The 25,820-nt window shown below is 40.8% G+C and overlaps 1 pseudogene; it reads right to left on the minus strand.

The window, feature by feature from the left end:
* Positions 1-4,208: 4,208 nt before the first annotated feature.
* Positions 4,209-25,820, minus strand: part of LOC127096409 (transcription factor bHLH139-like) — a 32,277-nt pseudogene continuing 10,665 nt past the window's right edge.

Below are 25,820 nucleotides of genomic sequence, written 5' to 3' on the forward strand. Positions count from 1 at the left end.
AAAAGCATGAACACCCAATAAACAAGCAACCTACAAAAGCTAGGAGGGACTCGCTTAGGGAAACCGGGTCCCCAGCAGAGTCGCCAGCTGTCGCAACCTACCTGCGAAAAAATAACCGGCGAAAAAGAAATGACAGAAGAGTCGCCACCGTGCGTTATTTATCCCAAAGGGGGGAAAGGAAACGCTCGAAGTAAACCTGGAAAAAGGAAAGGAAAAGAAAAGGTCTCGCAACCAAATCTCGGGTTCGGGAGTCGATTATGCGAAGGGAAGGTATTAGCACCCCTACGCATCCGTAGTACTCTACGGGATCCACTCTTGTAGTTCTTGTCTAAAGGGTGTGGGTTTACCTAATGTACTATTTAATAAAAAAAAGGGTCAAAAGGACATGACTCGCACGGATGTCGCATCCATTGCATACGTATCCCATCTGAATATGAGAATCAGAGTCTTCGTAGCTCGGCTGCCTAAGGGTTAGGGGGAGTGTGCTCGGTAAGACATCGCGTCTTATGCCTACGTATCTCATCTGGAATGAGAATCAGAGCAAGCCGTAGTTCGGCTAACTACGGGGTTAAGGGTGGTATTTGGGGATGAACGATGTTGCGTGCGCAATCTACCAGATGCTCGACCTTTGGAGACTTACTCGCCTGTAGTAGAAAGAGTAAACGTGTTCTTAGGAGAAGAAAAACCAATGGATTTGTTTGCGTTTTAGGAACGCGCATGCAAAAGGAGTCCTGGGCGAAGGAACCTGCGTAAAGTAAACACGCAAAAGCATTGCCTCCTATCGAGGTCTTCCAGCTAGGAAAGCGGTAAAAAGCGGGAAAGAGGTAAAAGTACCACACGGATAACGATCCGAAGTAACAGCAATTAAGGGGGTAAGAAACCCAGAGATCCTTCCAAGCTAACACCATCAAAGAAAGCCAGTCAGTACAGGTAATCGGAATAAACCTCCAGGGGGTATCCCACAAATAAAGTGGAAAACCACGCCAGCTATCTCTGCAAGAGTCATGTGAGCTCGCACAAAAACTCGACAAAAGGGTTAGAGCAACAGGATGGAATCAAAAGAAAACAATGCCATGGTGAACACACAACAGGTTAGAGCAAAACAGAACAAAAAGTCAATTACTGTCACGCTCGCGACTGCTTCGCCTAGCGAAGGCTTAGCGAAGCTTCGCTACAGGCTCGCCTAGCGAAGTGGCTAGCGAAGGCCTGCGGGTTTTGGATTCTTCCTTGATAACAGTTCGATCTCCATAATCCGAAACCCTGTGGTATCTATCTCAGAAACGAAACGATTAAACATTCAGGGTATTGCTACACATTCATGCATATTTGAACCCGTGGGCGAAACATACGTTCATGGAATTCAAATTGAGAGCATAAGAGTAATGAGAATAAGGGCAAACCTGATCGGAGAGATCGATTGAAATCGAAGGGCACGGTTGGGTTTGCAAAGCAGTGTTAGGGTTTGCGTGAGGATGGAGGTGAAAAAGTGTGTGAGTCCGAGTGAACCTTTCAGAGCTGTCTGAAGGTTGCTGCAGATTGGCTCGTAGGTCTTTCTCTCTCAAGCTTTTTCACCCTTTTCTCTAGTGAAACTCCAGGGTTTTTTCTCTACTGAAACTTTAGTATTTATAGACTGATTTTCGTGGGTGGTGGGCTCAAAATGAGGTCAGCTCAAGCCTATGACTTTCTATTATTTTCTGAAAATGCGTGGGCTTCGCCTAGCGAAGGATCTGCTCGCCTAGCGAGCATGACAGTTCCTTTCGCTAAGCGAACCAGTCTGCTCGCCTAGCGAGCATGACAGCCCAAGCTCTGCTTTTTGCTCCTTCAAGATTAGCGTTCTGAGCGATGAGTAGGCCCCATTTGAACCTGTTGGAGGTAACTCAAGTCTTTTCCTCGTGTTGACTGATCACCCGGATAGAACCCACAAAGTGTCTCGGATGATGTTCAAGCTTCTAGGATCTGATCATGATTGACATGATGAAATGCAATATGAAATGCTAAATGACCAAAAAATGAATGTATGAATGAGGAGGGCAAATTTTGGGGTGTTACACATTCCACCCAGGCAGTCTGTTTCTTTCCAATATTGCTAAGAAAATGATTCGAATATTTACGAATGTTTTGGAGGGAAGAGGAATATTTATGGCTTGCAAGATCTTACAGCTTGAGCCTAATATTCGGGATTATGATTGGATATTCCATCCAGGATAATCTTTTTCTTCATATTTTACTTAGAAAAAGATTTGAATATTGGAGTGTGGAAGAGAAGACGAATATTTACGGCTTGCGAGCTCTTACAGCTTGAGCCTAATATTCGGGATTATAACTGGATATTCCATCCAGGATAATCTTTTTCTTCACATTTTATTTAGAAAAAGATTTGAATATTGGAGTGGGGAAGAGAAGACAAATATTTACGGCTTGCAAGCTCTTACAGCTTGAGCCTAATATTCGGGATTATAATTGGATATTCCATCCAGGATAATCTTTTTCTTCACGTTTTATTTAGAAAAAGATTTGAATATTGGAGTATTAATGGAAGAAAGGCTTGAAATTGTATTTGAAGGTGTTGAGGAAATGAAATTGAATGTTGAAACTATGGAAAGTTAGTGAAATTAAAAATCGAAAATTTAGTGAATTTGAATGTGATTATTTACATGTGTAAAAGTATGGACACGGGTACTAATAACCTAACTAAATTAATTAACACACAAAAATCGACTAATCGAATAAAAAAACAATATCGGAAATTTGACCATTAATTAAATCTAAAAGGTAAATATTTAAAAATACAAACAACTAAATAACGATCAAATTAAATTGATAAAATTATAAAGATAAAATAAATAAGATATGAAAAAAATTAAATTAAATAGTAAGCATTAAAAACAAATATGGAGATATGCTACTCCCAAGTATCGACCCACCCCACTAAAGACAATGAAACTGCCCTCTCTCCACTAGACCACTTATGGTTATTTATTACTTCAGTAACAACTTGGATATATAAACCAGAATAGATTAAAATAAAAATTCAAATAAAAATTCAAATGAGGTGGTCTGTTAATGGACGATTAATCAAAATAATGGAGGAATCCCAAACGTGACCCTAGCCGCCTGGCTGTTGGGTTTGCAGAAAAACATTAATGGGTGGGGAACATAGCACAACATACTAACAGACTCTAATTAATAAAAAAAAATTGGAAGACTAAATAATAATAAGTTTTAAACTGCTTGGTTTTTAAAAAAAATAGATAAAAGAAATAGGAAATGTGAGAGAATACTTAGTAAATCCCAGAAGCTCATCCTCTACCTCACGAAGACCTCACTCTCACTCGTCCTCTCGATCGCTCATCTCCTCCAACCTTCGCGCCTCTCTCTCTCTCAAACGCTCGTTCCCAATCCGTCTCACTCTAAAACTTTCGCACCTCTCTCAATCGCTCGCGCTTCCCTCTCTCACTCTGAACATGCAAAAATCCATGGCATCAAAAGAGAATCAAGTAAGAAGCTCACCTTCGGCGGTGACGACGGCGACGGCGAGGTTTGAACCTTCCTTCTTTACCTCTTCAATCTAAGTTCTTTCGCCGTTTCTCACTTAGGGTTTTTCTTCTGTTTTCGAATTAGGGTTTCGTGGTGGTCGCCTCAGATTTTTTTCGTCCGTCCTCCCTCTTCTCAATCTCACCTTCCCTTTTATATTCAGCAATTAGGGTTTTAGGTTGGCTTATGGAGATCGAAACAGGTATCTCTGTGAAACCCTTTCGGTGTGCTCAGTTTGGATTGCCCTGTTTGATGCTTGTTCTGGAACGGTAATGTGAACCTACCCTTTCTCGCTCTAACTTTGTCTCAATTCCGTTTTGGGATATTTCTTGAAATTTTACTGCCTTGCTGATTTACCTTGCTTTCACTGCAGTGAAAATTGGAACATTCATGGGTAGCTTCGGCTTTCATGGCCTTGATGGTGCGACTCCATTATGAATTTGTTGCAGATGAATTCGTTATGTTGCTATTATGGCAGTGCAGGTTGGGTTCTCTTTGGCCATTATGGTGAAGCCAAATCCGTAGCAGTGAATGAAAAGAGAAAACAGGTTGCCTTGGTTCTGAAAAAAGGTTAGAGGTTAGTTACCGTAAGTTAGAACTTGTTATCCTCTGTGGTGTAGTCGTATTGATTGTTTTGAAGCTTGTTAATTCCCTGTGGTGTGCTGTTGCAGGAGTTAAGCCTTAATAGAGGGTTAAAAACTTGATGAGGGGTCGAAATTAGCTATATTTGCCATGACAGTTTGATTCGAGATGCTACCTTGTTCTGGAAAACTAAAACTAGGCGGCGCAAAACATTCATCATTTGCAGATGAGGCAATTGCGTTGACAGAATTGTGAAATCTAGTATTACCCTCATCAAGATTGAATAAATCGGTTTGAGAAAACGTCGTAGGTCACGATCCTCCTGATAGAGACAGCAGATGCAGGCTATAACCATTTCTTATCATTAACATCTGCAGAAATGATCACCAACATTGCACTTGAAGTTGAAGCTGCTTTAAATATTCTATAGCCTCATCAAGCATTGAAGCTTTGTCTGTCTTATTAGAATTCAGAATAAAATTCTGCAAAGCTTTCAATTTCTCATTAATCTTACTCCTCCTTCTCTTTTCAGATAAATTATGAAACTCTGCAGCTCTGCTTTTCTTTGATGAAGAACGTGATGGTGGGGTAGCTTTTGATGATGGCAACTCTGAAGCTTCATCATTCAATTCCTGTTATGGAACGAAAGGCGTCACCGTCATAGCTTATTGGAGAACTGTTTTGGAGTTGTTATAAGTTTAGGATGAGATTACTTGATGTCTTATTATTTGTTGGCTACTGCAGCTTGGATTAATGTGAATATGCCTGGGACTGATACAGGTTATTGGCCGTTGATGTTTGTGCAGGATCCTTTGGTTTGCACTTGCAGGTGTGATGCATAATTGGTTAATTACTGCAGAATTTTGGACATACTTGCTTCAGGAATGAATAGAAAGTCTGAAGGTTATTGGTTAGCTTGGGAATTGGTTGTAGTGTAGAAGTTAGTTGTAGGTTGAAGGTTCTATTAGGAATTGGAAAGTGATGTTGAAACCTTCTGTTATGATATTGATTTGTTATCATGTGTTGTTGAACTCTTTTTTTTTTGGAATGAATTATTGGAATGCTTGAATTTGGATTCTTGATGGAGCTTTGAGCGCATGGCTTGGCTTGTGAATGGAGCTTTGATTGTTCATTAGGATTGTACTTGTAGGGTTTATGTAATATGATGAACTTGTAAGAAAATGTTGTGAAATGTAATTTGGAACATGACTTTGTAATTTATGGAAATGTTGTAATGCTTGTGTAATGTCATGGTTTTGTGATTTATGTGCTTTGAGCGCAAATGTATTTTGGAATTGGAATGAAATTGGCAAATGCAATGGTTATCTAGTGTCGGAAACTTATGACATTTACATAAAAAAATGGTTGTAACAAACTTGGTTTGAATGAAATGAATTTGTGGTTATAGAAATGGATATGGATTTTAGAAATAATCTAAGACTCATCTAAATGTCAATTTAAAATAAAAAAAACCAATAAAACCAATTAAAATCAAATTAATCTATAATTTGTTAAAATTACTTTGATATCAATTCTAACATTTATTTGAAAATTAAAATCAATTAGAGTTTGAATCATTAGTAAAAAAACAATTAAGATTAAATTGAAATTTGGAATTAGACTTAATTTGAAATTAAAAATCAAATTGAAAATTAAAAAGTCAAATAATTAGAATCCATTTTGTAATTAAAAGCACCATGATCGAAAAGGCCTAGATAATGACCAATGTTTATCAAAATCGAGACAATATGGATTTGGGAATGGATGGTTGACTTTGGTCAACTAATTGACCAGAAAGTCAACGATTGACCTCAGACATGAATTAGTGTTTATATTAAAATGAATGCATGATGCATATTGGATGAATGCAGATGGATCTAAAATCGGGGTATGTGTTGATTCCTTAGGATTGGCATTAATTTTAGAAAACAAATAATGTAATCATCTCTGTTGTTTTAATATGTTGGGTTGAAGAAATTCAACATCTGGACCAACATGTCATGTACGATGTCACGACATCAGGTCTGTGACATCGCACATGTGTAGGAAACTGAATTAATTAATTCAGTATGTGTCATGGGATCAGCAAGGATATCTGGTGAATATCCTAACTCCTATGTGGAGGTCTTGAAGACTAAATCAGAATATATATAGGCTCTAAACATGGAGATATATATGGAGAGAGTTTAGGAACTTGAAGACCTTGTTTGTAGCAGAATTTTTCTGCTGAAGTTGCAACAGCAAAGAACAAGTCTGCTGCAATTTTCTGAAGGCCCAAATCCAGTTGGGTGATTAGGTTATAAATAGGTGATTGTAATCTAGTTTTTGTAAGCCTCTTAGAATGAATTTTTAGGGGTGTGTGTAAGGTAAACCTCCCAATCTGTGGGAAGGTTACCATGTGTTTCTCAGTGGTAAACCTGAGAGTGTTTGTTACTCAAAGCCTGTAGGCAAGAGTAATTATGTTCTTGAATGAAGCTGTGAAGCAAGTTCAAGGTGTTTGCACATTACATTGTATTTATAGTGATAGGAATGGAAACTGGAGGTTTCTATCTAGGAGTTCCTAGGTATAGATTGCATTGGGTAGGGATTAAGTGATGAGTTGTAAACGGGGGAGTTTAACTCTGAATTGATACTACTAATAGTGGATCTTCTTCCTGGCTTGGTAGCCCCCAGATGTAGGTCATGTTGGACTGAACTGGGTTAACAATTTCCTGTGTTTGTTTTCCTTCTGTATGATATAATCATGTCTGCCAAACTGAGCATGTAATTCAGTCTGTTCAGCAAGATAATAGCAGACCTGATACATAGCCTTCTGTTGGAATGTCAAGCAGAATGTTTTGACATTCATCAACAACAGCACATACTGTATAATAAGCTGAGGATCTCAGTTCAGTATGTAGTGAAGTCTGGATTTCAAAATCATCACAGACCTGGCCAAAAGATCATTGTGAAACTGTCAAACTGGGTGTCTTGACAGTTCGTCCAGTAAGCTGATACTGAAGTAAAGACTGGTTGGTCTTTTACAGTACAGCTAATTTAGCACAGTCTGTTTTCAGGAACCAAACAGACTTAGCATATGGTTCTGGACTTGGATGTCAAACGGAATGTTGTGACATTCACTCTTGACAGCATAGGCTAAATTGTTGGATGGTTAGTTTTTCTGTTTCAGGATTTTTCTCAGGCTATTCTTCAGGAATCCACCAGCTGATCTAAAATCTAGGAAACTAACAACTAAGCTACAATTAATGAACCTGGCAAATAATCTATTTGTTAGCTCCTTAATAAGTGGAGATTAGTTTAACTTGTTACAACCTTTAATTTAGGAAATACAAGTACATGACCAACAAACTGGAACAATGTAACAGATGATGCTCAAAACAGGATTGAGACATCGTGCTGATATCTGTGTAGGAAAACAACAGAAGAGAAGGTTATGGTGCACATAACTAAGTGTTCCTCCTTCCTAGGATGACATAGAAGGAGAGGTCGTGACACTGTGAAAAGGTGCTCATTAGTACAGAGTGTAATAACTGTCTTGCTGTAATAAGTACAATGTTAGATCAGATGTCATGACTTGGAGTAGAACATCTGAATACTGACTACGCCAGAATTTCAGTATGACACCACTCTTCGACCTGAAACCACTATGGACCCTAGATGTAGAGTCGAGTGCTTTATTGCTGATCCAACGTTGTCCGTAACTGGATAACCATAAAGACGGATGATGGGTACTCCACAAAGCATGCTGAGGGACATGAGTGACCTAGATGGAATTTGCCCATCCTGCATAACAGGATAAATGTCTATGGGCCCAATATTGAACTGGACAATGATGACACGGTCTATGCCTTGTGTTCAATATAGACATAAGGGCAAAAGGGTAATTATGCACATAAGTATTATCACAGAAGGAATTGTCAGATCACATGACATTTTCGTGTCTTGGGTAGCAGTGATGTGTTGCTAGATACTGCTCACTGTTTATTATGTTAAATGCGTGATTTAATATAATTGTCAACGTCACGAAAACCTACAGGGTCACACACAAAGGACGGATTGATGAGAGATAGAGTAACTAAGGAACACCGTAAGGTACGGTGCTCTTAAGTGAATTGTAGAACATCGTAAGGTACGGTGTACTTAAATAGAATACGAAATATGGTAAGGTATCATGGGCTTAAGTGATTTTGGGCATATTATAAGATATGGGCCAAAATACACTTAAGTGGGCTTTTTAGCTTGAAGCCCACACAAGTGGTTCTATAAATAGAACCCTTGTGCAGAAGCATTCATAGCGGTTGCATTATTTTCGTTTTCTCTCTCTCTCTCTCTCTCTCTCTCTCTCTCCCTCTCACTCAAAGCCTTCATTCGTACCAGCTAGCACTGAGATTGAAGGAATCCGTTCGTGTGGACTGAGTAGAGACGTTGTCATTGTTCAACGTTCGTGATCGTTCCGGGGATCTGCATCAAAGGTTTTGATCGGCACAAGAGATCTGCACCAAAGGTTTCAATCGTCACAAGAGGTAAATATTCTATCACTGATCATGACCATTCGTAAGGATCTCTAAAGGAGAAATTTTTAATTTCCGCTGCGTTTTGGACCGCAATTCTCCTTCAATTCCAATGCCAAACTGAAATCAGGCAAAGTCTTGGATGGGGGAGCTAAACACAGATAATATCTATCGTAGAAGCAACTCTACTGGGGAAATTATCCAGGGGAAAAATGAAACTCTGTGGGGAATAACCACCAAACAAAAGTTCCAAAGCCAACCTATTTCCTCGTACCGCTGGAGAAACAATCTCTGCCGAGGAGAAGAGAACCAACACTCTGTTGGGGATAGAAAAAATAAACCTTTTCAACACCCGCTCTGCTCAGGAGGAATCAACAAACAGGCTCTAATCAGACAATTTCACTGGGGAAACACTGCAGATGGCTGAACCGGGAACAACCTTTAGGCGATCAGCTGGGGATAACCTGCTGGTGACCGTACTGAGGAGTTTTAAATGGGATCAACCCTGCTGAGGATGAACAAAAGCCAATCCTGTTGGAGATTAATGTAGACGAGTCCATAGGGGATAAGTTACAAACTAAATTGTTGAGAATTCCACTCATGCTGGGGATTTCATGCTCACTCTGCGGGAGAATTCCGATCTGAATGAGGGAAGACCAACTTCCTCAAAAGGATAACATATCAATTTATCAATCTATAAGGGATTTTAGGTCAATCCACACAAGGGATGACAACCATATAATCGATAACACAAATGCTAGATCTGGCCTCAACTGGGGAGCCATAAAAACTGAGACCAAACTCCAGACTCTCTGGGGATTTGATGATGCTCAACTTTCTTCTGCGCTTTGTTGAAAAGTATATTTTTGGCAAATATTTTTATATCGTATCCACAGAGATTGGTTGTTATTACCGCCATTCTATAATCCAAATTGTTATAAGTTTAGAAAGTAACAAAGTTGTTTTGTTTGGAAAGTTATCTTATGAGTAAATGTCACTAAAAACAGTAAATTGGTTTTAATCAAATGTAAAAGCTTGGCAAGATTGGGGTTCACTATTCCAAGTGCTTATGATTCCTTATGATAACTATATAGATTTCAGATTATTGATGATGTTCAAGTATCCTCTCAAAGTCATTTATGTCTAAATGATATTGTGATAATCACTATATTGATCCTTAGACGATCTCTCCACCTAACTATCAATATAGCAATCTTTAACGGTTGATACAAAAGAAGAGTAATGAATAAATCTATCTCTACAACTTATTCACTACTTGAAAATCTATTTTATGTCAAGACTCAAATAATCTCTTTCCACAACTACTCAAATCTGATTTTCAACTTAGGGCAAAAATAGCATCCAATACATCAACAATCTTTTATCATATATATAAATCAAATGGAATACATAAACAAATGAGAATAGCTACTACCTCCAATCTTGACAAAATGGGATTTAGCTCCTCATCATCATTTTTCAAAGCAAAATGCAATGGAAGAAAACTCTGTTTTTCTCTCTTACACCATATCCAAGTATCAATGTATGAAAAATTAGAATGTTAGAATCTCATATCAATTTCCATTCTGAATTTCTAAAAGGGTTGACATTTCCTCATTTGATCATTTTTCATCTAAGGCAGAAAAGCTCCCCTAAGGCAGACACCAAAATGGCAAAACTAGCTGGCCTTGAAAACAACACTCTTGACCAAAATCAGCTTGCTGGATTCGCAGCCTTCGCGGCGCGAACTGAAGCTATCTCAGCTTCCTTGCTTTGCAAGCTTCAACCAAGGAGTCTTCCAAGTTAGGCTTCCAAAATTGGATTCAACACCTCTTCCAAATTATGATGTTTCATTCCAAAAGCTCTCTTATCCAAAAATTCTACAAAACTAACAAATATGTGAAATAACTATTCAAAACAAAATAAATTAAACCTAATTGAATTTATACAAACTAGTGAGAATAAAAGTGTGTAATTACATCAAAACTTGGTAAAAGGGACCAATAAAATGATATAAAAAGTAGTACTAATTGGTCCCTAACAACTCTCCCCAACTTAGCATTTTGTTTGTCCCTAAACAAAAGTTTCCACCCTCACAATCAAAGCAATTACACAAAAGGTTGAAGCAAGGATTTACCAAGGACATTCAAATGGTTCAAAAGTGTTTGGCAATTTCTCAATCCACCTATCTCAATTCTAGAAAAAACATGAATAAGAGAAATGGTTGAGTGCAAAAATCATTCCAAGGAATTCAAAGTCATATATGTCAAAATTGAATCAAACTTACACACACATCATAATAATGATGAATAATATGAAGGGTTACTTTCACTCATCCAAACAATTAAATCAACAACAATTCAAATCATGCGGTTATCACAACAAATACCAAATCATGTGAAAAATAAGAATCAAGAGGTCTTTCAAAGGTTATAATGTGGCTTAGGTTACAAGAAAGGATATGATTAAGAGAATTCAACAAAGTTGCCTATCCTAAGGGAGCATTCCCAAACATTCAACTCTACACAATTTCCCTTTCTTTTATCCCTATCTTTTTCTTTTTCTTTTTCTTTTTCTTTTCAAGTCCACACAACCATGAGCATTTTCTTTTCTTTTTTTCTTTGCTCTATGGTTTCAAGGGTGATTTCTTTTTCTTGTTTCTTTTCATATTTGTACCCTTTCATAAAAACTCACATTTCCAAGTTTCTAATCAACTTTTCACTTTACTCTCCCCAACTTTAGATTCCAAAACCAAATTTATTCAATACTGCTCCCTACTTAGACATAAGCAAAAGGCAAAATTTGCAAACAACTCGATTTGAGGTTTCAATTGATACGAAAGAAATTAGGATTCATTTATTCCAAAATTTTCAATTGATTTTACAATAATCAATCAAATGAATCCTAAAATAAGCTCAAAGGGGTTTAACTAAGGATTACTCCTCACAAGGTTAGTTGATTCAAACTTTTTGGTCAAGTGGTTTTTCTCACAAACAATGCCTCTATCATTTTCAAAATTTTCACACAAAAATGGATTGATGCATGATTTAGCATGATAAGAATGAGTTGAAATAATGCTCGGTTTCCCGCTTTTTAGTGTATAATGGAAAGCTTCCTCACAATTGGTTAAGTCCTATTTTGATTCAAAAATGACATATACTTCAATGAATTTATGATATGGAATTTGCACATACCATCAACTACTCATGTTAAGTCTAGAAAGCGATAAAGTGTACCTTGAATTGCCGACACTAATTCTTATCATCACCATTCGAAGTGTCCTATGCTTCTTTCTTTGCGATCATTTCTTGGTTGCTTTAAGCTTGACTTAAGAGTAAGAGCAATTAAACAAAAATGTTGGTAAGCCAATTTGATTGTAACACACTTAAATTTCAAAAAGTCTTCATGCAATTATCAAAACAACTAATCAAACCAAAGTTTTGGTGAACTAGAGCCACCCAAAAGTACATCAAAATTTTTCAAAGAAAAAAAACTCAACATAAAACAAGCTCCTCAAATTCACCAACTCCTCAATCCTCCTCCTCTTGGCCACCACCAACAGATCCAAGGACGTCCTCCATCTCATCATTCTGGTTTGCACCACCTCCTGCACCCCCCATAAAAGCCGGCCTGCCCTCAGGCCAATTAGCATAAGCCACATATTCCGCCTGTGAAGGAAATGTGCGGACTTCGGGTGCAAGGAACTGTAGCACCTCAAATTTGCACCTCTCATTTTGTACATACATTTTCATTTTAGGTCATTAACATTGCATTAACATTTGCATAGTCCATCACATGTCATCAGGCAAGACTGGTCAGGAGATTCAGTTGTGCAAGCAAGCAAGTGCATTTTCTATGGAATCAAAGCCCTAGGGTTGGTTCATTGAGTTCATATGACCTAGGGATCATTTTGAAGTGGTTTGGCCAAAGGTTGGATGTTCAAAGCTCATCAGTCAAGATGCAATTCATCTGAAACCCTAGAAAGTCAACCAAAGTCAACTGTCAATTCAATCATGGATTTGAAGGTGGGAGATGGTTAGAGAGGCCTCATTCATGTCCATACAAGTCTCATTTGACATTTCAAACACCAACAATGAAGAATTTGAGGTCAGTTGAAAAGTTTCCAAAAATAGTAAGTGACCTGTAATTTGGAATTGCCAAAAATGGAAAGGTTTTCTCCTCAAGATTACATCATCAAGGAAGCTTCAAATGAAATTTTGTCCAACATGAAAGTTGAAGATCTTGTTCTCCCATTTCCAAAAAGTCCAAGATCATGAATTTCTCATGTATGGTTGAAAAGATATGGATCAATCATGGCCAAGTGAATTTGAACTTCAAACATGCATAACTTTCACACCAAATGTCCAATTGGAGTGGCTCTTTTTGCAACATTCATGTCTTGACATGCACTATCCAATTCATGCATCATATGTCATGCATTTCCATCACAAAAATATTTGTATTTTCATTTGAATTTTGGAGGGAAATTCCAAATTTGAAAATTAAGCATTGTTTTTCATATTGTACCACTTGCACTTGGCTCCAAACAGAATTTGAATTGATTCCAAGGCAAATTTCGTGTACTGTTCCATTGAGCATTCATGCATAGAGGTGCATTTGCAAATTTGCATCCACACCTCATTCTCACTAATTACACTTGCATTTGTTAAGCATGATTAACAAAGATCATTAACAGATCATATATAAGCCAAATCATAACAGAAAATGGGATTAACACATCACAATTTCCAGATCTGAAACTTTCTTCACTTTGTTCTCTCAAACTTTTCATCAAAATTTTGCAAACACATTGTCTTTTTCTCGATTGATTCATCACCTATGAGTATAAGTGAGCATTGTTGAAGCAGGATTCGAAGGATTTCATGCAGATTTGAAGCTGTTGAAGCTTGCATCCATCCATGGCAGTTGGTAATTCAAGCAAGATCGTGCAAGATTAAGTCACAAACCTTCCTCCATTCATTCATCCAAGAGCTTAGGAAGATCTATTTCTGCTTTTCAAGACCTAAATCCATTGATTTCACTTCTGCATCTTCTTGAAGGTTAGAATTCGATTCCATCAATTCATGAAATGGTTATGTGCTTATTGTAGATCATGCATCCCTGAGAAATCTGAGCTTTGTTTCATTAATTTTCATGAAGAAATGAGTTAGATATGTTAGATTTAAGATTGATATGTGAAACTTCATGGCTTCGATTCATTCATAATATGAGGAATTAGGTTAAATTAGATAGGGATTAGTGATGTGTGATGTGAGAGGAACACGATGATATATTCATTTTGAATTTCTGTACACTTTTGTTCTTGAGCGTATGAACATGATGAATGTTGATGAAGCTGTTAGGGTTTTATTTCCAGAATCCTATTTGATCCATCCCAGCGCGTTTCTGCATGCGTTTAGTTGTTTCTGGACATGTACTGGTCCACGTGGCCTTGGCGTGGCACAATGATTGGACGATAACGCTTTGCCTTGCCACGTCGTTTAAGTGAAACGGCGCGTTTCACATGTTAGCGCCTCAATTCAAATCCAGCCTCCCTTTGATTCTGGCCTATAGCAAATGTTCCACATATTATTTTCTTTTCTCCATCCATTCATGTATATGCTTCATTCATGTTTTTTTAATTTTTCTTCCACTTAAAAAATCATAACTCAATAAATATTGATCCAAATCATGTGTGGATTTTTGAATCTTGCTCCTTGTTGTGTCTAGAATTTTTTGGTTATTTTTCCAGAATTTGTGCTCGGATGGAAATTAATTTGTCTTAGGGATTGTGAACATGTATGTGTATTTGTACCTTGCTTGCCATATGCTTTGTGAAATGATGAGTTTTAATCCAATGCTTTTGAAATTTTGTATGCCTAAACTAGACATCTTGATGAACATTTTGGTGTTGAGTTTGCATTTTTCTCATTTGTGGTTGTTGAGATATGCTCATGTTAAGGTAGGTGTGACAATGTGTGTCACACCTTTGCTTGCTCAATTTGATGAATTTCTTTTCCATGCCAAATAAATGCCAAATGATGTGATTTTTTGTATGATGCTTTGTCTGGATGTTGTGATTAATCCTGAATTTTCTTGGAATTTTTGGATCCATTTCTGATTTGTTTGAGATTTTTTCTTTCTGGATTGCCATTTGTGAGATTTTGAATAGTCTTGAACTTCCATGATTTGTGAAATGCTGGTTGTTTATCATATGGATATGGAATTTTGCACATTGTTTCTAGACATATTGAAGTTTATTGTGGCTTTGGTTTGAGGTCTTTTTCATTTGCCAATTCTGTTTTAGGCTTGTGCTAAGTTGATGTATCAAATTGTGTCCTATTTGAGCTTGTTTGTGCTTACCTTGCCTTATGGAATTTGGTTACCATGCTTAAACTTGTCCAAGTGCCTTGATTTTTGGTGTGTTGATCATATTTTGTGTGCTCTTTAGCCATGATTTTTCTTGAGATTAATTGACCCATTTTTGAATTAATATGGATTTGTTCATTCTGTTGCCTCAATGTGCTTCCAACTTGCATGCCTTGCCATGATTGATTTGTAAAATGAATTTGGTTGATGATATTGACATGAGACCTTTTGGATTGTGTTCTTAATTGGTTGAGTTTGATTCATGTCAATTTTCATGTTCTGTTTTGAATTATTTCTCCCTCTTTGACCCTAGGCCTTGTCCTAGTGGTTTGTGCTTATGTTTGAGCTTTGTTTTCAGGATAAGAAGCATATGGCCATGAGGGGATTGATTCACATTGCTTGAGTTGGATTATTTGGTTGATATTGACTAACCTTGACTTGTTTTGTAGGTTGGTGTTAGCTCATTTGAGTTGAGCTTGTGCATTGCACACTGTTGCATTGCTTGTTTGACTGTGCACTGTTGACTGTTGACTATTAACTGTCTGTTTAGTTCATTTGAGTTGTATACTGACTGAGTTAGATTGTTTTCAGGTACATAAGTTGCTTAAGTTCTTTTGAACTTGCTTTTGGCTTTGCTTGGTTGCTTAACCATCTGAGGTATAACTCTCTGACTGCATGTAGTCTGGAAGACCTGTCCTGTTACTTGGGCAGGCACCTGTCTGAAGTCCTCCTTAAGAGGCAATGCTTGTGTTTGTTTATCTTTGTCCCCTGTACATATCAAAGACCTCCTAAGTGAAGAGGCATTGGCAGATACAAGAGATGTGTAGTCCATCTCCTGCTACTCAGTGTGTCATCCCTTTGCTCACACACCTTGTGTTGATGCATTGTGGATATTAACCCAAGATCTTTGTTGTGTCAGTCATATGTGGATAGAAGAGTTCCAACTTTCTGAACTCCCACACTTTCATACTTTCATTTGTTTGAAGCTCTCCCAGACCAGGGATAAGAGCTGTGAGGTCTTATCCTCACTTCCCATTTCATCTGCTTCACCCTAACTCTCAATGTTAGGGTTAAGAGCTAACATCACCCTGTTACAGTGGCTTGTTTGTCGAGGTTGACATGACCCCTTGACTAAAGTCTAACCCTGTGTGAGCCCACTTTGTTTGTATATAGTGTGTGCTAACTGTATGTATGCTTGCTCTTGTGTTTGCCTGTGCTGTTTAAGATAGCTTGCTCCCTATGCAAGTTAGCTAGAAACCTTAACCTAGGACCATGGTGAATTTGCATGATAACTATTAGGCTCGAGTCAGGATCCCTTCTAGTTTGTCATTTCCCAGTCTCTGGTTAGGTTAGGAGTTCTTTCCCTGCGTAGGGGAACTACGTCGCCCTGATCCTCATACCAGATGAGGTACGTAGGCAGGAGATGAGCTGATCTCTCCGGGCGCCCTTTTTCTTTTGCAACCCCTCTTGTGTGTGTTTGGAGTCTGACATAAGTCCAGCGATTGGCCGTCGGTTTCCTGTGTCTTGTTTGCTTGTTGGAGTCTGACGTAAGTCCAGCGATTGGCAGTCGGTTTCCAGTGTGTGTTTGTTGGTTCGGAGTCTGATGTAAGTCCAACGATTGGCATTCGGTCTCCAGGTTTGCCTGTTTGTGTGGAGTCTGACGTAAGTCCAGCGATTGGCAGTCAGTTTCCTGTGTGGTCTTGTTTGGCGTGCGTTAGCCGAGCTACGAGTGCTCTGATTCTTCTCTAGTCAGAGAAGATACGTATGCATAGGATGCGACATCCTAGCGAGCACATTCCCCCTGTCCCGAACTACGTCGACTCTGATGTCTGTGTTTGACAGACTACGTAGGCCCAGGATGCGATGTCCTGCCGAGTTAGTTTCGCTTGTTTTCCTGTGTTTCCTTCCAGCCTTGTGTGATGTCTGAGCAGTTTCTAGCAACCTTATTCTTCCTTTTGTGCGTGGATCCCGTCGAGTACGACGGATGCGTAGGGGTGCTAATACCTTCCCTTCGCATAACCGACTCCCGATCCCATCTCCCTCTGGTCGCGAGACCATGTCTTTTCCAGGTTTACTTCGAGCGTTTCCTTTCCCTCTTTTGGGATAAATAACGCACGGTGGCGGCTCTGTTGTTTTCGTTTCCCGCAGGTTTTTCGCGTAATGCGACAGCTGGCGACTCTGCTGGGGATAAGAGAAGTTGACCTCTTGCTGGTCCATCTTCCCTATGCGAGTCTCTCCTAGCGCTCTCTAGGATAGGGTTTAGGTTGCTTGTGCTGCTCTATTTATTGCATTTATGATTATTATGTTGTATATATTTGCATATGTGTTTGCATGCATCATACTATCATTTTGTTGTCCTCTGTACAGGTGGTTTCTCTGATTTGGGGTGGGTGTTCTGAGTGAGGCCCAATACCCAGGCCTGAGCATACACCTAGGATTAGCGTGGTCTCATGTTTCTTCACATGTTGTACGACATGATGAGGAGACGTGTCACCACAGCCGGACGAGGTTCATTTGAGAGGGTCCTTCCGGGTGGAGTTATTCCGCTTAGGTTGGATTATCTCTTTTGGGCTATTGACTTCGGTGACCGTTCTTTCCCGGATCTTTGATTTAGACGATCTTAAGAGAGCTACAACGGCACACCCGAAAGGGCAAACCCGTTGAGTATCTTTGCCCGATTGTCGAGACCATTATCCGCCTTAGGATGACCTTGTTAGAATTCACCTGTGAGGGGAGGGTTTGATTCTTGCAAGTACAGGTTTCTGCCAGTGATGCAGTGTTCTTTATTTCTGGACGCCGGAGGTTTGACCCTGGTATTGATCAGAGGGTTCCGTTTATTTCAGATCCCGGGGCTGAATTTGAGGGTACTTGCTCAGATGGTGATTTGGTTCAGAAGTATGGGTTCAGATGACTTTGGGTTTCAGATGAATTTGTGGTTCCGAGTTCAAGTCGAAGCTTTGATCCTGTGCTCCGAGATACACAGCCAGCCAGTCTTGCCTGCATGCATTTGCATCATGCCCATTTCGCATTCATCTGCATCTAACCCATGTCTATCTGTACTCAGGGTCAATTTTTGATTGAGATTCTGGTCGAGAGACATCCGTATGTCAGAATGTTGTTGTTGAAGTATTATCCGTCTCAATGAAGCTAGAATCAAAGGACATTCCTAGTACGGATAGACATTGCATGTGTGAGTCATACTAACCTATTTGCTGTTTTGTAGGTGTCAGTGTCTAACTGGTGCACATAGCTCTTCCGTTCAGATATCTCAGACTAATGGATCCGCCCAATGCCGACATTCTCGAATTGAAAGAGATAATAGGGGAGTTGTTCAAAGTCGTGCAAGGGCTCGCCTCGGGACAGAAAGCAATTGCTGAGAGGTTGGAGAGGATTGAAAGCTGGATGACAAAAGAGAAAGTTCAGGGAAAGGCTTCGTCATCCGTGGTACAGAAACCCTCTGGCAATGCTCAGCTCAAGAAGGAGGTTGAGTCAAGTGGTGTGCAGGCCAAAAAAGAATGCGGTAAGGATCGTTACCACCCTTATGCTGCCACTATAACCACTCCTGTTGGTAATCCACCTGTACCACAGCAACAACCGCTACCTCAACAGAAAGCGCGGAAAGCTAAGAGCCAGGTGAAGAAGGGGACGGATCGTCAGTTTGATAAGCCACCCGTGACTTATGCTCTTCTGTTCAAGAGATTGAGGGATATTGGGTTAGTTCGGCCAAGGATATTGGTTCCTGTAGAACTGCGTCAGAGGCCTGCAAACTATGATGAGAATGCCAGGTGCGAGTTCCATTCTGGGGCATCAGGACATAACATTGAGGGTTGTAGAGCTTTCAAGCACGTCGTCCAGGACATGGTGGATTCTAAGGCCATCAGTTTGGCGCCAACACTGAATGTTAACCCTAACCTCGTGCCAGGTCCCGTGGGGGTGAAGGTAATGTCCAAGGACAAGAGAGGAATGGAGGTGACTGATGGGGATCAGTTAAAAACTTCAGTGTCTGTGGTCTCAAAACATATGATGAAGAGTGGAGCTTTCCCTAGTATTGATAACTGTTGTGCGGCTGTCGCCATAAATGGGTGTGCAATGATGAGGGAGACGACTCAGAAGATGTCGGAAGCAGAAATGGACGGTGGAAAATCTGAAACACTAAATCAGGCAGTTGAAACCGTCAAGGTGGAGAACGCCGTCTGTGCTGAGAAAGAGAAGAAGTTGTCCATTTCTTCTTACAAACAAGCCATGGAAGTGGTGAAGAACGGAGAAGCTCTAGGCTGGGGTAAGATCATAGACATTGTGGTGAAAGCGGATATGTTCGGGGTTGGCTATCGGCCAGATCAAGAGTCGTCTAGACAAAACAGAGGACGTCGTCCACCGTTCACGTTCGTCAGTGCCGGAATGCTGGATCCAGGTCACGCCTGTATAGTGGGTTAAGAGATTGACCATGACCGCGAGCTTGAGTTGTGGATAAAATCGTGCGTACCAGGGAACTAGAAGGCCTCAAAGATCGCCACTGTCACTCATCCTGAAGAGTAGTATTTCTGTGTTTCAATTTCTGTTTGCATGAAAGCCATACATTTTGCCCGAAACGTAATGGTCCATTGTAAGGGCCATCTCATGTGTTTCATTGTGCAACATTTTGCATCATTAATAAATGGATGTTTTTGTGATTAAAAGCGGTGTTCCCTGTCTTTCATTTATTTTTGCAGTTTATAAAAAAAATAAAATGGCAATGTTTATTTTCATTTTTCTTTCCTTTTGATTTGTCTTGTTCCGACCTCAAAAGTGACTATTCTCCTGGTCTCATTGATAACAATTCGGTTACACCTCTGTATGACTTCGACAATCCGATCTATCATGCCGAAGAATAAGGCGAAGAAGATTGTGATCTGCTGGAATTAGCTAGGTTGTTAAGACAAGAGGAGAAGGTGATTCAACCGCACGAGGAGCGATTCAAGATTGTTATTCCAAGCACCGCCGAGGTCAGAAAGGAAGTGAAAGTTGGGGCCGCTTCAGAGGCGAGTCGAGAGCAGAATGGTAGCCCTGTTGAAAGAGCATGTGGATACCTTCGCCTGGTCGTGTCAGGATATGCCAGGGTTGGATACCGATGTCGTTGGGCACAAGCTACCATGGAGAGAAGACTGTCCTCTAGTGAAGCAGAACGCCGGTGCCACGTATCAGAGTGACTTTATTTCATGATATGATTCATTGTGTAATCAAATGCTATGTTGATGACATGATAGCAAAGTCCCAAGCAGAAGAGGGACATCAGGTGGATCCGGGACAAGTTGTTTGACCGGATCAAGACAACTCAGACTGAGGTTGAGTCCGAATCAGTGCACTTGTGGAGCGCTGTCCGGTAAACTGCTGAGGTTTATTATGAGCGGATAAGAGGAATCGAGGTCGATCCTGCAAAAAAAAAGAAGAAAGAAAGAAAAGAAAAGAAAAGGAAAAAGCAATACAAAGAAACGCCTGAACCGAAAACAAAAAGAGATCAAATGGTCAGGTGGATAATGGTTGCCAAGGGGCATTGAAAGATAAAAAAATAAGTTGCAGGAACCTCTGATTCTGATGCCCCACGTGGAAGGAACAACTGTTAATCTGGTACTTGACAGCCCTCGAGGAGTCTATGAGGTGCGTATTGTGTCAGCATGACGAGTCTGGTCGAAAAGAGTATGCAATTTACCTTAGCAAAAAGTTTATTGACTGTGAAACAATACATTCACTGCTCGAGAAAACTTGCTGTACTTTGGCATAGGCTGCTCGCCGATTGAGACAGTATATGCTGGTTCATACCACTTTGTGGATTTCTAAGATGGATCTGATCAAGTATATGTTCGAGAAGCTAGCATCGACCAGACGGGTTGCGAGATGGAAAATAATTCTAACTGATTCGTGATATACAGTAACCCATTGAGGATTATCAACCAAGGAAGTTTGAGTTCCCTGATGAGGACATCTCGAGGTGCTCAAATCGAAAGATTGTGAGGAACCGATCCCGGAGGAGGGGCCTGACCCTGAATCCGAACGGATTCTGATGTCTGATGGGGGAGAGGTTAACGTGGATGAGTTAGTGCCGTGTTGGTTACGCCAAAAAGATCCCACATTCCTTCGTTGCCCGGATAACATGTGAATGCACTAACAATGGTGGCTGAGTACGAAGCTTGTATCCTGGGCATCAATCTTCGGTGCGTACGTCTACTGGGGCAACGCCGCGCTCGCTCGTGTATGGGATAGAAGTGGTATTACCTACTGAAGCCTAGATTCCATTGTGGAGAGTCCTGATGGATGAGAAATTAGAGAAGGCTGAGTGGGTAAGGACTCGGTATGACGCGTTGAGCCTGACTGAGGAAAAGAGGCGGTTACTTGTCATGGGGCCGTTGTACCCAGTGAATGAAGCGTGTTGTTAACCGAGAAGTGCGACCTCGTGCGTACCACGTGGGAGGGCTGGTATTGAAAAGGATCATTCCTCCTTAAGACGATCGTGGGGCAAGTGGATATACAGTTATGGATCCCATTCGTGGTCAAACAGGTTTTCTCTGGCAGAGCCTTGTTGTATACGACCACGGATGACGAAGATGTTCCATCCCCTGTGAATGCGGACGCAGTTAGAAGATACTTCGTAAAAGAGACCCGCTGGACGAAAAGAACAAAATAGTCCATGCAAAAAAGGGCATCTCGGCGAACCAAAAAAAAAAGAAAAGGTTCGGGCAAAAGTTAGGGATAAAAGAATGAAAAGAATTTGTACACCCGGCAAGTCGAAAACCCCACAAGGGCGGTCCAGGCAAAAGACGGAATGAAACGAACAACTGCGTCCAGCATGATCGTTTGTGCTTGAGACATGACTTGGATAATCCCCGACAGAGATCGATCGGAAGCGTCTTGTTCAGAAGACAGAAAGTGCGGAAAGTCTTGAGGGCATAGGGGGTGTAACCGAGTTGAAACCCGATGAGATCACGGTTTCACATTGCCATTAGGGTAGATTTTTTTCCTTTTGTGTGCGATCACCTCTTTTCAGGGATTGCTTCCTGTATGTTGCTCGGTTTTGAGCCACTTTTCTTTTTCAGTCAATAAATGCGTGTTCAGTCAAATAGTTTTGTTTTTGTTTTTCATTACCGCTTTGATTGCAAAAACATCTGTTTATTTTTGATAAGAATACTTGCATTTTGTAACATAGAGGTCCCTTCCGATGCATGCTTATAAGGTTGGAATCTGGAAATCTTATTCGGAAGTTTGAGTGACCTAGGTGTTGAAATTTTGGCACGCCTGGGGCGCGCTTTTATCTAACGATCTCTTTTGCAGGTGCTGTTAGCTATGTTCACTCACTTGCAGGTTGTGATGTGAAATCCTTTTGACAAAAGATCCTCGCAGAGTCCAATCAGGGGCAAGGGATAGAAAGACGGCGAAAGAGGGACGACGATCCTAGAGGGTAATCAAGAAGACTCTTCAAAGTCTGAGGACTGGAAAGTTTGTATGAATCCCAGGAGTTCGATCTCCGTGGAGTACGGAGAAGTCGTGAATACAAGGTGATGAATCAGAAAAGTCCAGACGAGTCTGGGAGTTCTCAAAAGTGGAAAGTCAACGCGGTGGTTGGATGATGAACACCAGTGTTCGACGAATCGACGGGCGGTCTGTGTCCAATAGGATGTATTTCCCCAATGGGTTTGAGAGTGTTATCTCCCTAGCAGAGTCGAGATCGGCATCTCCTTAGCAAGTCTGAAGGTTACGGTTTTCCCAGCGGAGTTCGTGTTGATAGTTTTCCCCCAGCAAGGTCCCCAAGCGGATCGGGTCCGGTGAAATTATCCCCAGTAGAGATAAGCATTGTTTGCTCCCCTTAGCAGAGTAATCCCCAAGCAGTTCGGGTTCGATGGAGGTCATCCCCTGCAAGGGTTGTCTTTCCCAAGCAGGGTGTAAATTGACGTGGTATTGAAATCCTCAGCATAGTTCCTGGAGCTCTACGGTGTTGTCTCTGAAGGAGATGTGTTTTTATGCATTCATCATTTAGATAAGCATAGCATATTGCATCATTAGTGCGTAGCATTTCCATGATCATGGGGCATTGCGCTAAAAAAAAACTCATGCATCAGCATTGCAAACATATCCATTAACCCTAAGCCGTGGTGACCAAGAATGGGTGTTGAAAAGATTTTAGCATCGCGCCATTGGATTGATTTCAGAATTGGGTTCCCCAGCAGGGTAGAAAGGTGTTTTCCCAACAAGTGACTCCGTAGTTGAGCGGGTATCCCCAGCAAGGCTACTCCCCCAAAACTGGGTAGCATCTGGCAAGCTTGGTTTGCTCCCCTAGCAGATGTGGGTGTGTCTGATCTCTCCATATAGAGTCGACCCCTTAGGTAGAAAGTGTCTGTCATTTTCCTTCTGTGCTCCCCACTGAGTTCTATCCTCGTGGATGACGGTTGTTTCCGCTCTCTCCCTACACACATAATGGGATGGGTTTTCCCTATTGAGTTCTTTCCTCATTAGGACGAGTCTTGATTCAGTTTTCCTTTTTGGATCGATCCTAAATTGGCTTCCTTGTGGCTGTCTCTTGTGCTTCCCTGTGGTATAAATGAATAGTTGCTCATTAACCGGCACTCATTCATCTTATCCTCAGCGGAATTGTTGGCTTCTACCTACGAACCGGTAGTTGTAAGTCCTATCTTTGTGGTCTTCTACCTACCAACCGGTAGATGTAAACTCCCTTGTTCTCCCCTTGGTGGAGTGAACCCTTTGTGCTCATCCTAGTCGATGACGGTTACCTTTTCTGTGGTTTTCTACCTACTAACCGGTAGATGTAATCCCCTCTTTGTGGTTATCATTATCCCGTTTTGGTATTGATATTCCCTTTCCCCTTTCGGATATTTTCTTTGATTAAGCAATATTATCCCCAGCGGGTCTTCCCCTTCTTTGTGGGTAATTGCTCCAAGTAAGCAACTTTATCCTCAGCGGGTCCTCTTTCATTCGCCGTTTGCCGGTAATGTTTGTTGTTTCCCCTTTTGATTGGTCATCTTTGCATACCTAGTCTTGGTATCCCGTTGCCTTTCTTTTCGGTTGATCTATCCATTTAACAACCTACAACCCGGTTATGGATAATCTTCCATGCGAGTATGTTATCTACGTTTTGACGGCTATAGATAATATATCTCATGCGCTCTTTGGTTGAACCCTTTGTTTGTTTCCCAACTGAGTAAGATTCGTATTCCTTGTGGAATCGAATGTCCATCCTTTAACAAGTTTGCCTTCTCTCTCTTCAGGATGGTGAGTGTTTTGGAATACACACCAATTCACGATTTCGGTCGATTTATTCATTTAACAACCTACAACCCGGTTATGGATAATCTTCCATGCGAGTATGTTATCTACGTTTTGACGGCTATAGATAATATATCTCATGCGCTCTTTGGTTGAACCCTTTGTTTGTTTCCCAACTGAGTAAGATTCGTATTCCTTGTGGAATCGAATGTCCGTCCTCTAACAAGATTGCTTTTCTAGCCCTCTTCAGGATGATGAGTGTTTTGGAACACAAACCAATTCACGCTTTGGTCAGTCACCTGTTTTGTGCCTACAACCCGGTATCCTTGGTGTTCCTTCCTGTCTGCTCCCTGTCGTGACCTTGATCCCCAGTGAGCTACCTCTCCGTTGGTTTCGATAAACGTCGAGTTTTTCCTAGTTGTCCGTTGACGTATAGTTGTATTCCTTCCCTAGTGAAGTATTTCTCCTCTCCGTTGGTGTCGATAAACGTCGAGTTTTTCCTATTCGTCCGTTGACGTATAGTTGTATTCCTTCCCCAGTGAAGTATTTCTCCTCTCCGTTGGTGTCGATAAACGTCGAGTTTTTCCTAGTTGTCTGTTGACATCTAGATGTTTTTTTCCCCAAGAGTTCTCCTCTCTGTTGGTGTCGATAAACGTCGAGTTTTTCCTAGTTGTCCGTTGACATCTAGTTGTATTTTCCCCACAGGTCATCCGTTGATGTCTGTTCTCCTCTCCGTTGGTGTCGATAAATGTCGAGCTTCTCCTCTCCGTTGGTGTCGATAAACGTCGAGCTTCTCCTTCTCAGTTGGTGTCGATAAACGTCGAGCTTCTCCTTCTCCGTTGGTGTCGATAAACGTCAAGCTTCTCCTTCTCCGTCGGTGTCGATAAACGTTGAGCTTCTCCCGTTCGTCCGTTGACGTCTGGTCGAGTCTTTCCCATTCATCCGTTGATGTCTGGTTACCTCTCTGTTGGTGTCGATAAACGTTGAGCTTCTCCCGTTCGTCCGTTGACGTCTGGTCGAGTCTTTCCCATTCATCCGTTGATGTCTAGTTACCTCTCCGTTGGTTTCGATAAACGTCGAGCTTCTCCCGTTTGTCTGTTGACGTCTGGTCGAGTCTTTCCCATTCATCCGTTGATGTCTGGTTACCTCTCCGTTGGTTTCGATAAACGTCGAGTTTTTCCTAGTTGTCCGTTGACATCTAGATGTATTTCTTTTTCCATTCATCCGTTGATGTCTGGTTACCTCTCCGTTGGTTTCGATAAACGTTGAGTTTTTCCCATTCGTCCGATGACGTTTGGTTGTATCCCTTTTTTTCCATTCATCCGCTGATGTCTAGTTACCTCTCCGTTGGTTTCGATAAACGTTGAGTTTTTCCCATTCGTCCGATGAACGTCTGGTTGTATCCCTTTCTTCCCAGGTCATCCGTTGATGTCTGGTTACCTTTCCGTTGGTTTCGATAAACGTCGAGTTTTTCCTGGTCGTCCGTTGACGTCTAGTTGTGATTTCTGTTCCCATTCATCATTTTTCGATGTCTGGATGTGACTGTACCTCTGAGAAAAATCAAAATCCCCAGTT

The sequence above is a fragment of the Lathyrus oleraceus genome, chromosome 6 (assembly GCF_024323335.1).
Source record: "Lathyrus oleraceus cultivar Zhongwan6 chromosome 6, CAAS_Psat_ZW6_1.0, whole genome shotgun sequence".
In the NCBI taxonomy this organism is placed as follows: Eukaryota; Viridiplantae; Streptophyta; class Magnoliopsida; order Fabales; family Fabaceae; genus Lathyrus; species Lathyrus oleraceus.